This window comes from Poecilia reticulata, chromosome 12, assembly GCF_904066995.2.
Source record: "Poecilia reticulata chromosome 12, P_reticulata-male-v2, whole genome shotgun sequence".
In the NCBI taxonomy this organism is placed as follows: domain Eukaryota; kingdom Metazoa; phylum Chordata; class Actinopteri; order Cyprinodontiformes; family Poeciliidae; genus Poecilia; species Poecilia reticulata.
In genome coordinates this window covers 31,330,703-31,344,614 of record NC_088841.1, presented here as the reverse complement: position 1 = coordinate 31,344,614, position 13,912 = coordinate 31,330,703, and the positions used below count along the sequence as shown (strand labels likewise).

Genomic DNA, 13,912 nt, shown 5'->3' with positions numbered 1-13,912 from the left:
ATGCCTCGAGGAAAGTCCCATCGCCAATCCGAAGCTGCAAGAAGAAGGGTAGAAGCAGCTCGAATTGGGCGTGTAGGGATACCCAATGCCTCTAGTGATTTTGTTTCACGTGAGTGTTTAATTATATTATTTTAAATTGAATGCCTTATTTGTATGTCACATGAAGTATCCAGAGTACATATTTTATATTAATTTTTATATATTCTTTCATTTATGTTTTTTAATAGGGCGTGGCACCGGCTGGCGCCATTCTGTCTGACCATGGCCAGCTAGTGAAGTGACCAACCACTGTCACAAGCTGGTCATTCCTGAGGGGTGACCTGATAAGAAAGTAAGTACAATCTGCAGTGATTTCAAATAGAATATGTAGGCATAATTCTTATGTTGCTGTGTTTTGTACTATTTTAGTTTGTACTTCTCATCAGAGCGTCCCATTTGCGGTCCTTTGCGGACGGCATTGTTAAGATGCCAAGTGGCTGCTTACAGTTTGGCTTCATGTCTACACCCTGGAGCCTGTGCAGCTGACTTACGTCTTGAGGTAATGAAAGCCAATGTACCTCGGGAGCCTGATGCTGTCTGCATTATAGCTCCATCAAACAATCTTACGGCCAGTCGCCATCCAGAAGAAGCCGGACAGGAATTTGAGCGGTACCTGTTGGCTGCCTGTAGTCGTTGGCCTAAGATGGGCACTGTTGTTGATTAAATACCAGTGTTTCTCAATCCCACTTCACAGATACCACTGCTCTGCATGCTTTAGAAATTTCCCTTCTGCTACACATATGAAGCATGCAGAGCAATAGTCTTTGAGGACTGGAATGTAGAAACAGTGATATAAACATCAACTTTTTGATGGGTTATTATTTTCCTAGTTTTTTGAATATACATTTCTAAATCGGTTATTTATTCTAGGTGTTTTGTACCGGCTTTGTCCCCCGCTTGACTGAGTCCAAAAATTCCACCGCAGGTCGGCAAAGCTAGGTAGGTATTAAAATATTTCTAATCATGTTTTTGTCTGGTACATGTATTGCAGCTCTTCATGTTATTTGGTGTTTGCAAAATTAAATTTTATTTTGTCTTTATTTTTTAAAGGATTCCCAATTTTCCCACCGCTGACCACTTTCCTCTGTACCGTCTCACTCTGGTGCCGTGATGGTGTGAGTACATCTTCATTTTAAATGCAGAAAGGAACAAATTTGCATTAATATGAAGTGTTAATTTTATCTCTGATTACTGTTTATATGTGCAGATCCACCTTAGCGATGACCACGGGATGCACATTCTCAGGAATCTGATTTGGAATGCTGGCTATCAGTTCCTGAAGTTGTCAGTACCAAAGCCACTGGTGCAGAGTCAGGCAACTCGTCCGTATAAATCGAGGTTTGTACCCCGTGTTGTAGTGAAGGGAGTGGAGAGTCCTCATTGTTCTCCTCCTATTCCTCACCCTTCTGAGTGGACACTCGTGAGATCCGGCAGGAAGATATGGATCTTTTATTGGCTTGCAATGAAAGAAAGGTGTTCCTTTAACTATTGATAGTCATCCTAAAAATCTTATATGTGCTCTACTTTTGCAGAGGAATCACTCGGGGGAATTGGACTCTTTCTCAGATTCACCCAAGAAAAGAGTGGTTCATCACCAGGTCCGTGAGGCTCGTAGCTATTCATGAAATGTAATTGTCAAAGTCACTGGCATCTTAATAATTCAAAATTTGCTTTTATAGAGCGATGGGACTCCTGTGGTTTTGAAGGAATGTTTCATCCCATTAAATCCTGTCCGTTTCTCACCTTGGTTGCCATGGAAACAGTCTCTCCATCGGCTCTTCCAGATGTTCACACAGGCACTGAGGTAATTTGCAGAATACTGCAACTACTAAGATTCTTAGTATTTTCTTTTATAAATAACACAAACCCTCAATGTTTTAAGTGGTGTTGCAGACAAAGCCTGTGGAACATAAAAAGAAACCAGCTCTCCCAAAGAGAAGCTGTGTGACACAGGAGGTTTGTACAAGCATGAGCTAAATAATCATTTCTAGTACAGATTATTTCATTTAACTGTTCTTTTTTAAATTTTTCCTTTAGGTTTCAGTTGCATCACATGTGACTCCTGTCAGAGGTGTTGAATGTGTGCCGCCTAAAAACACTGTTTCTCACATTAAGTTTAAATGTGTAATTTATAATGAATTACTAAATGTTTTATTGAAAACATTTGACATTGCATCTTTGTTGATTTTGTGCAAAATCAGCTTGATATGATTTTTGTGTCATTTATTTGTAGGTCAGGCTTACGCTGAAATCCGCTCGTCCTCATGAGGTGTCTGACCGTCCTGGTGTGGGGTGCGTCTGTCTTGGAGGTTCCTGCTGGCCACGGGGTTTGTATAATGTGCTCTGCAGTGTGTATTAATAAATAAAAAATGTTGTCTGAGTGTTGTTCTTTTCAGTTTACAATTTTCATAACGTATACAATTTTCTAATTTTTGACATTTCAAATATTGTTGGAAGTTTATTTTATTCTTTTGCAGTAACAATTTGGTATCTTTCCTGTTGTAAATACTGAGTTAATGGATCAGAGGAGGTGGTATTTTACTGTAAATGAGTGGTTCAGAGCACAAACAATGTTGTTAGCTCCTCTGCTAGCATGGATATCGCATCAAAGAGCTACATTAACTGTGTACAATTTCCAAATCTTTCTTAGAAGGTTTTTTTGACAATACTCTTAGTAACATCATTGTAGTTTTAACATTAATACTTTAAAAGGAATTTAAATAGAATCTACTTAAATTTTTTTGTTTTCTAGGTTTTATAAAAAGAATAATAAAAGTATCAAAAAAATAAATGCAGACAACAGTAAAAATAATTACATTTCTCTACAGCACCTTCTGATGGTTCACAGAAAATATAGCAGGTTATGTAATCTCATGGCAATCCATAATTGTGCTAAAGAACTTGTTTAAAATTAATTTACTTAATTCTTAACATTTTAGTGTAATACAATTCAGAGCAAAAATAATGTGGTTACCTTTTCTGCTAGCATGAATATCTAGAGGAAAAGCATTTTTGAATTTAGCATCCTGCAAGTAACATAAAGGAAATTTGGTGGGATAGCATGCTAAATGAGTTTCAGTATTATAAAAAAAATCTCTTCATAGTTTTGTAATATACATTATATTTGGCAGAGAAGCAGACTGCATGAATTACCTTTACCAAATGAGGATGTAGAGATGTCATGTTTTTCCACATTTTCACTCTAGATGCCTGAGATGGGTGACTTCAAGTGCACACAGACATCACCCAAAGGTCAGGCTGCTAACCCCGTTGTTTGCAGGTGTTCAGAGGGGTTTCCACCGTCTCTTGTTCCAGGGACATATCTTGGTACTAATCAGACTAGTCCTGATACCTTGATGTCATGTAGTGTTACAGCAGCCATAAAACACCACATTTCTCCCATTTGTACCTGGAAGACTGCGAATGTAGATGAAGTCCGAGTAGAGGGTCAGAAGTTGGCAGGATATATTGCGCGAGAAAGACCAAGCACAGGTTCAAAACCAGAGTTGTGCAAGCTGGTTCAAAATCAGGCTATTTTTGGTGGACATTGGAAAGTAGGTCTTGGTGATATGGTAAACGGGACATTTGATCTCAACCTGGAGGGGGAACTGTATGAGCTATTGCAAGTGTATTTAATGAGAAACGGAATGTGTATCTTTGGTCTTCGTGATGCAACCATCTTGGTCATCCAGCATGGAGAGTACTTTGCTGTTGCGGATTTTGGAACACGGAATTCAGAGGGTTTAGCATCAGAATCTGGCACGCCTGTTGTCGTATTTAACACGTGTTTAAATGATTTAATGGTTCACTTGAACAAACTTAGGGAATCATTACATGCAACTGAGTTTTCACTCTGCGGTATTTCTGTCAAAGAGCTGTCCAGTAACATGGACACATCTGGAGCACTGACTGAGGACATGCACATAACAAATGCGTGCCATGCTTCCAGTAGCCATGTTGCATCAGTCAGTGGGTCATTTCATCAGGGCGATGCTCGTTTTACTTATGGCAGACTTCAGTGTGCAGCCATTATTCTTGTTGCTTTAACAAAGCACACTAAAAAGCGTTTGTTCGTGGAATGCTGACATACTGGATGATGTACTGACTGTAGGTGATAAACTGTACACATCTTTCCATGACAGCAATTTAATCAGTACTGGACATGAGCTTCTTTGTATTCCATACTTGCCTAAAAATATTCATGTTGATGGACAACATTTTGAATGTTTTTATGGAGATTATGCTCCTGGAGATGTTGATATAGTGGAAGGAGTGTTGATTGAGAATGGTGTGTATACTACTCTCTGGGATGGATTGAGTAAGATCGGTGGAAGGTATGAAACCAGCTTTTTGACATTATGTGGGAGTACTTGTGCCCTTAACAGTCATAATGGACATTATGCTCTTGTAGACTCCCATGCAAGAAACCACGAGGGGATGATAGATGCACATGGGAAGAGCGTTGTTCTCCACTTTAATTCTCTTGATGATGTCTTTGCTCATCTTACCAGGTTTTCTGGTGAACTGAATGTACATCCCAGGGTATTTGAGATCAGTGGAGTTGAAATTGTTCAGATTGACTCAAGTAGCAGCACATGTAGCTGATGTGCCAAGTAGTAGTGTTCTTTCTGAACAGAGCCATGTGGATATGCAGGATTCTTATGTAGAACATCCATTTGTTCTTCAAACATCAAACAGGGATGATGGTGATGACGATGTGGTTGTTACTCATGTCCAAAATAAGAAATTGTATTTTAACCCAATCTCTGTAGAGATTGCACGGTCACTTTGTGGAAAGTTGAATGTTGAGTTTGAACGGGCAAATTATGTATGTTGTGTAGTTGGTGAACTTGGTCTGCCATGTATAACAGAAAAAATTGTTGGTGATGGAAACTGCTTTTTTAGAGCACTTAGTCAGGCCATCAGTGGCACTCAAAAATGTCATCGTAAAATTCGGCTCGCTGTTGTAAACCAGTTACAAAAAATTCTGACGTGTATGATAGTATTTTAAGAAGTGAGTATTCTTCCATATCACAATATATTGCCATTTCAAGGATGCAGTATGTTGGCAGCTGGGCACTGAAGTAGAGATTCAAGCTGCAGCTGATTATTTTGGTGTTAATATTTTCACATTTTGCAATGATAAATGGCTTGAATATTGTTGTCTGAGTAGTTTGACAAATCACGGTATCTATCTGCAAAATATTAGTGGAAATCATTATGAGACGGTTGTTTGTGTGAAGCAGCCTAACTCACAAACATGTTATGGTTATTGCATGAAAAGTGATCTTTCTGGGGTACATAAAACTCGGCAAGCTAAAACAGAACCAAAAACTGCACATATAATGAAAACTGAGACTTCCATTGAAGACGAGTGTGTGGGTATTTTACAAGATAACCAAAAACTTTATTTACTCCTCTTTCTGAAGGTAATGCTAGAACTCTGTGTAAGAACTTTAAAGTAGACTTTGAAGAACATAATTTCCAAAAAGTAATATTGCGTGGGCCTTTGGGAAATGTGTGTAAGACTAAAAATATTGTAAATGACGGTAACAGTTTTTTCAGAGCTGTAGCTTATGCACTTAGTGGTTCTGAGAAAAATCACCGTAAAATTAGACTTGCTGTTATTTCACACATGACCAATAATAGAGAAGAATGTGAAAAAAATTTAACTAAAGATTTTGCTTCTGTGACAGAATATATTAAGCAGTCACAGATGAAGTACGTGGGTCACTGTGCTACTGAAATTGAGTTTAAATCTGCTGCCAATATGTTAGGATTGGATATATGTGTATTTAATGGCAGACAGTGGACCAAATATAGTTCAAACAATTGTAATTTGACCAATGAAGCTATATATTTGCAGAACCTTAATGAGCATTTTGATGCTGTTATTTGTGCAAAGCAGGGTAATAAAGACTCTTGCTTTGAACTTTGTGAAGAAAATGTTTTGTTAAAAACCCAAGACATTCATACAAGATCTTCACAAGGTCAGAAGATTGCAAAGCAAACTGTTTTAAGCGGTAAAGCAAATTACAGTTTTTCAATGTATTTAAGACAAAAAAAGAGTAGTAAAAAAACAATTAAATATAGAACTCAAATGGTATATAGAGAAAAATATAAATCTAATAAAAGAAATGTGTATATGAAAAATTTCTTATACAAGGAAAAAAAAACATATTGGAGGAAAAATAAATATCGCGAAGATGAGACTTACCAAAAAAAGGTTAGGCAAATGAGTATAAATAGATATCAAGAAGACGAATCACACAGAGAAACTCTTAAGCAAATGAGCATTACTAAATATAATAAAAATGAATGTCACAGAGAACGAGTCAAGCAAATGAGCATTAATAAATACAGTGAAGATGAATTTCATAGAGGGAAAGTTAAACAGTTAAGTAGAAAACAATATCTTAATCCACAACATAAGAGCCACATAATAGCAAATGTAAAGTTAAAAAGGCAGGACATCAAAACAAAGTCAACGGAGTTTGATTTTGTTGTTGAGCGATTTTTGGATAAAGTAAAAGAGGGGCCCAATTTTGTGTGTTGCGTGTGCTTTCGGTTGTTATTCAAACATCAGGTGTTAAATTGTTGTAAAGATTCCTATAGGAAAACTAATGAAATGGTTTTAATTGCAGATAAATGTATACGTGATGATTATCTGAATAGATGTAACAGTTCTTGCATATCACAATGCAATCTTAAAACCTGTCGAAATAAATTGTATATATGTTATTCTTGTCATTATAAAATTAGCAGAGGTCAAATGCCACCAGAAAGTTAATGCAATAATTTGACAGTTGATCCCATCCCACATGAGTTGGCTTGCTTGAATACTCTGGAGCAACATTTAATAGCTTTACATATACCGTTTATGAAAATGTTGGCGTTGCCGAAAGGTGGGCAAAATGGAGTGCATGGTCCAGTTACATGTGTCCCTGCAAATATTGTTGAAACATGCAGTTTGCTGCCTCGTAGTAATATGGAGGGGTCTTTGTTACCTGTTAAGTTAAAGCGTAAATTGACGTATAAAGGTCACTATGATTATCAGTATGTTGACACATTACATGTCCAGGAAGCTCTTTGGTACTTGAAACATTGTAACTTTCATTATAAAGATGTAGAGTTCAATGAATCTTGGATCAATGAGTTTTCTCTGGAAGATAACAGTTTGATTCAAAAGAATGATGGTTGTAAAGAAGATCAAGACATGTCAATAGATGAAAGTGATGATGACCTTTTACATGACAGACAGCAACACTGTATGTTTCAGGACAGTTGTCTTATGCCTGTAGATATAGGCCAAGAAGCTTTGGATGTGTATGTTGATAATGTGTTAAATGTAGCGCCAGGTGAAAATAATAACCCTATAAAATTCCTTTCTGATTTAACCAATGAAGCAAAATGTTTCCCTGTATTGTTTCCATCTGGTTTTAACACATACCATGAAAAGCGGCAATATCGTTTGACTTTGAGTCGTTATTTTAATAACCGACTTCTTCATGCCGATGGTAGATTTGCGCGTAATGTAGAATACATCTTCTTTGCTCAATATATGTCAGAACTGGAACAGGTTGTGTCTAAAGTGTCGATAGCATTGCGTAAAGGCACAAGTTGTACATCTCAAAATATGACTGAGGATGAAAACTCTTTAAATAAGTTGTTGGAATTTGATGACGGATATCGCTTCTTGAAACCTATTTGAGGCACACCTGCTTTCTGGCAGTCTGCTCAACGCGACTTGCTAGCTTGTGTTAGAATGTTGGGAAAACCCACATGGTTTGCCTCATTTTCGTCTGCTGATATGAGATGGACAAATCTACTTTATAGCATTTTAAAGCAGGAAGGGCGAACACAGACTTTGGAACAGTTGCAGTGGGCAGATAAGTGTGAATTGCTGGGTCAAAACCCTGTTACTGCTGCCAGAATGTTTGATTTTAGATGGCATGTTTTTGTAAAGGAAGTTTTAATGTCTCCTTCAAATCCAATTGGAAAAATTGAAGACTACTATTATTGTGTAGAATTCCAGCAGCGTGGTTCTCCCCATTGTCATTGCCTTTTTTGGATTTCTGGTGCTCCAATTCTTGACAAGAACACAGATGAAGAGGTTACTGCATTTATTGATAAGTATGTAACGTGAAATTCCAACTGAAGAAGATCCGTTGTTTGAAGTTGTTACATCTGTACAACAGCATTCAAAACGACATTCAAAAACTTGTAAAAGAAAAAAACTGTCTGTCGTTTCAATTTCCCACGGCCTGCATCTTGCCGAACCTTTATTTGTCGCGGTGAAAAATATCATGATCCAGTTAAGACTTGTACGTGCAATTTGGATAAAACTGACGATAAAGCACATTGCGAATGTAAGGATAAAACGACTAGGGAAAAAATGGACAAAGATGTAGCAAGTGACATTTTAACAAATGTCAAGAAAGCCATCTCAGATGAGAACTGTCCATACAGTACAGTAGAAGAAATGTTTAAAGCTTTGAATATAAATCAAGATTTATTTGAAATGGCATACAAGCGATCCAGTAGGAATACTCATGTCGTATTGAAAAGAAAAATTAACGAAATCTGGATTAATTAATATAGCAGGCCGCTGTTAATAGCTTGGAATGCAAATATTGATATCCAGTATTGTGTTGATGCATATGCTTGTTGTGTTTATATAGTATCTTACATGTCCAAAAGTGAGCGAGAAATTGGCCTTCTGTTGGAAAATGCACAAAGAGAAGCAGCCAAAGATGGAAATGTTAGTGCTAAAGAGGCTTTAAAGAAACTTGGTAGCGTGTATTTACATAACCGGGACGTTTGTGCGCAGGAAGCAGCATACAGACTAACCAACATGCACTTAAAGGAGTGTTCTCGGAAAGTGGTTTTTGTTCCTACAGGCGATAAAATTACAAAAATGAGTTTACCGATATCCATTTTGAGACAAAAAGCTGCATCCCAGGATCTTACCTCAGAAGACATGTGGATGACTGGTATAGTTGACCGGTATAAGAACAGACCAAATGATCATGTCTTTAGTGATATGTGCCTGGCTAAGTTTGCTTCAGATTATCGTGTTTTGACCAAAAATGAAAAGTGTAGAAATTCAGTAAAGTTGAACAATGGCTTTGGGATTGTTGTAAAAAGAACTCGGACGAAACCAGCAGTAGTTCGATATGCACGTTTCTCTGAAACGAAACAGCCAGAAAAGTTTTATCAAAGTATAATGCAGTTATTTCTGCCTTATCGCTTTGATGTTGAACTTAAACCTGCACATTGTGAAACCTATGGTGACTTTTACAGGACTGGTCTTATTGGATTTGTTGACAAAAAAACATTCTGTAAAGTCTGTTGTAGATTTAAATAGGAGTGAATTTGAGTTGGAATCTGATCATTTTGAGGGTGTTGACAATTTTACTGGTGATGTAATGCTGGAAGATGCATTGGCTGAGTCGTGTCCCTAGGTTGAATTAGAATGCTTGAATGCGTGTTGAATTACTAACAGAGAGACTAATAGAAAATGATGCTCAGGAAAATATTCCTGATTTAAGTTCTAACCCTAAAGACATTTCAGTATTTGAGAAAAAACAAATGAGTAGATCTGAAGGTCTTGCATTGATTAGATCTTTGAATGAAAAACAGTTTTCTGTTTTTTATCAAATCCGGCAGTGGTGTTTAGCTAAAGTTAATGGAAAAAATCCAGAACCATTGCACATATTTATTACAGGGGGGGCCGGTACAGGAAAAAGTCATTTAATTAAGGCAATTGAATATGAATCAAAACGGTTATTGTCCACTGTGTGTAGGTTTCCTGATAATACATGCGTATTACTCACAGCTCCCACTGGCATTGCAGCGTATAATTTAGAAGCGACAACAATCCACACCACGTTTTCTATTGGAAAGGATGTACGCCTACCGTACACTCCTTTGGGCGAAGATAAACTAAATTCCTTGCGTGTCAAATATAGTGATCTTCAACTTCTTATTATAGATGAAATATCAATGGTTGATCACAATCTCTTATCATATGTTAACGGCCGATTGCGTCAGATTAAACAAACCACGAAAGTATATGGGGGTATCAGTGTTATAACAACAGGGGATCTCTTCCAACTCCCGCCCGTTAGAGGGAAGCCGATATACACAGAGGGTGTTGCCACAAATATATGGTCAGAATTATTTAAAATTGTAGAATTGACTGAAATTGTGAGGCTAAAAGATGCTGTATTTTCTCAACTGCTTAACAGGATGAGAACTCGCTCCAAAGGTAAACCAATCCTTGCTGATGATTTAAAGATTTTAAAACGTTGTGAAACAGGTGAGGTTAGCTCAGCCTTGCACATTTTTGCAACTAATAACCAAGTAAATGAGCACAATATTAATCGTTTATATGAGACTTGTCCTGAATTTTTAAGGATTGGGGCACAGGATTATGTCAATGATAAAAAAACAGGAAAACTGAGGTTGTTAGAAGGGAGTCATGCGAAAGCTTCAAATACTTGTTTATCAGAAGTGTTATTGTTGGGTAAAGGCGCACGTGTTATGCTGTGTAAAAATGTGGACATTAGCGATGGTCTGGTTAATGTGTCAGCGGTACTGTAACAGAAATATTAATACCAGAAAAGGCAACGTTTCCTAAAGTTGTCTATGTTAAATTTGATGATGATCAAGTAGGCATGAAGAAGAGGAAGAACTGTCTCAATGCATCATCAGATTTAGCAGGATCAACACCTATTGAACCTGAGGAGGACAGAGCCACTTTTAAAGGTGGCTTGCGGCGGCAATTTCCTCTCAAGTTAGCATGGGCATGTACTGTACACAAAGTTCAAGGAAAAACTGTTGATGAAGCTGTTGTTTCTTTTAGTAAAATATTTTCACCGGGACAAGCTTATGTCGCTGTAAGTTGTGTTAGAAGTCTTTTAGGTTTGACGATTCAAGATTTTGATGAAAAAAGGATATATTGTAAAGATGACATTACTGTTGCTGTTCAAAGTATGACGCCCCTTTCGAGTGGATCTTTTCGGTTGAATCAATTTAACCAATGTCTTTTTACTGTATTCTTGATGAATGTGCAAAGTTTAAATCGGCATGTAAAAGATTTGGCCTACTTTACAGAACACTGGAAACCTAAATGTGTTGCTGTCACAGAAACATGGTTGTCTTCAACCCAAACGGATACAGTAATGATAGATGGTTATAGTTTTTCCAACCAACCACGACATTTGTCATATAGCAGAAGTCATCCCGAATTGATTGCGTTACAAGACCAACAACATGGTGGTGTTGGCATGTATTGTGCACATGATGTGGAATTTGAAATTCTACCACAACCAAAGCTCAATTTGGAATGTTTAGTATATCGGTTTTGTCATTTTAACATTGTCCTTGGGGTGATTTACAGACCACCATTATATCCTTTGTCACTATTTAAGAAAAATTTAGCAAAGTTACTTGATTGGCTTGAGAAACAAAATGACACAATAGCACTGATTGGAGATTTTAATGATGATATTTTGAAGTCATCAAGTATATCAAAATTTGTTTCTGATAAGGGATACCTACAAATGGTTGGAGATGCAACCACTGAAAAAGGTACTTTGATAGATCATGTTTATATTAAATCTCAGGTATATGAAGTTGAGGCAGTAGTTGTGCCTACATACTTCAGTGATCATGAGGGTATAATGTGTGGTTTTACATCGTCATAATTCTAGTAATCTCAGGGTGTAATGTGTGGTTTTAAGCTTTTGTAATCATGTGACATTATGAACATTAAAAAGGTTTTGTTTTCTTGATTAGAATGAATGAAAACATTTTTATAAGACATTCAAAATTTGAATATATATTTATGATCAAATTTTATTCATAAAATTTAAATACAATACCTTTATTAGTGAAATATTTCTATTCCAATTTATTTTAAAGTATCTTGGTAGTTTTTAATGCATCTTTGTGAAAAGTTAACAAAACTTTTTTAGTTATTTAAAATAAATAGACTTTAAGGGTTTCGTTTCTTGCATTAAGACAGCATTTTTGAAAGTTAAGAGATTTAAAGGGTTGGATACATACCCAATGTAATAATGAGACATTACGATTTTAGCAATTGGTATTTTGTCATTTACATTGTTATCTTGTTTCCCTTTGGTACCAATAAAATATTAGGGAATTTCAATAGTTAATATATATATTTATTATCTTTGAAGCTGTTCTTACTGCAGGGTTTGCGTTACCTTGTCACATAGCACAAAAAAGCAAAGGATGTTGTAATGGTACTTCCACTTGGAACAAGGTTCGACTCCTTGAGCTGCCCTACTATTTGTGCTGACAATTGAAGGTAAAAGTTTAAAAGTATGAAACCTCTTATGCTTGAATCATTTTCTTGATTTTTTTTTTTTTTACAAATGTAGTGTTTTAGTTTTCATCTATTTAAATATAGTATTTAAATAGAAAAATGTCAGATTTGTGCTTTATGTAATTTGTTAAAGTCATTACCAAAACTGACAGATCTTTAAAGCTCCTCATATTTTAATATTAAAAAATCAATGTGTTGGGAACTTGGGTTTAGGGGATTGTTGTCTGCTGTCTTCTTTAGTTGTCCACAAGATGGACCACAATTACCTGGAGGCGACCACAATTACCTGGAGGATGGACCTTTGTCCTGAACCTTTACACAGCTGTAACTTCTTTCCTTCCATCAGTGTTGAGTATAAGAGGAGCAGTCTGCCAGCACATCAGTGCCTGAGTGTTAACCTATCTAGTTACCTTGTGCTGCTCTGAAATTTCTGTGAGATCACGTAGCAAATCTGGAAATTTTGCAGGTTATCTTGTGAAATTCCCCTGTGGTGCCCTGGATCTTTCCCTTCGTATAGCCTGAGTATCTCAGCTTCCAATCCAGTAAGCTGCCCAGTGTTGTCATTAGATTCCCAGTACGGCGTATATATCTCACCTTTGCTTTCATCTCTTCTTAGTGTCCCGGCAAGCATGGTTTGCAGACCAGTATTCAAGAACCCCTCTTTCTTTAATTAGTTTACCCAATTTCTTGTACAATATTTCACCTTTTCAGATTTCCAAGTTACCCTGCTGTGTTTCTGTGTGCGAGTCAGACATCTAGCTTCCAACATGACAATATGTCTAAAAATGATTTGTAACATAACTGTAAATGTAAGAATCGTTATGAGTCAGTGTAATGAGGGTTGGTCAGTAGTGAGACAAAGGAAGTCTGAATCAGCTGTTACCTTGTATGTGGAAGTTATGTCACTTTGATATTTTATGGCGATTAGTCAAAGTTTGGCACTTAGGCACGCCCACATGCTTTCACATACAAAAATTCCTGTGATAACTTTAGACCTGTAATTTCTAAACTCTCTGCTCACTGAGTTTGAAGTCTGTATCTCAAAAGGCTGAAGGAGGAGTGCAATCAAATATGACGTCAATAAAAAACAGCAAATGGCGGCTAAAATCCAAATTGGCTGACTTCCTGTTGGGTTTGGACCATCGACCCAAGAGACTTTTTTGTAGGTTGTGACAAGATACAGAAGTGTACCAAGTTTCATAATTCTAGGTTAAAGAATGGCTTGGGGCTGATTATTTAAAATCTTCAAGGGGGCGCTGTTGAGACATTATGCCAAGCCCACCAAATATTGCACTGGATTCCTGTCCGGAGTTGGATAAGGATCCATCCCAGTGATTTTGTTGCAGCTGGACTCACAATTGTGGAATTTAGAGCCAAGCGTATTTGCACGGCATTACAAGTAATTTTGCCATGCTTCCACGCCCACCTGCTGCACCCAAACCAAACGGGGTTGGACACCCTGACACACCGACATGTCTTCTGTCTGTGGACACAGTTTCATGGTGATTAGGTGAAAGG

General features: G+C 37.1%; 1 pseudogene; it reads left to right on the top strand.

Moving 5' to 3' along the window:
* Positions 1 to 13,912, top strand: part of LOC145554054 (uncharacterized) — an 89,353-nt pseudogene continuing 75,441 nt past the window's right edge.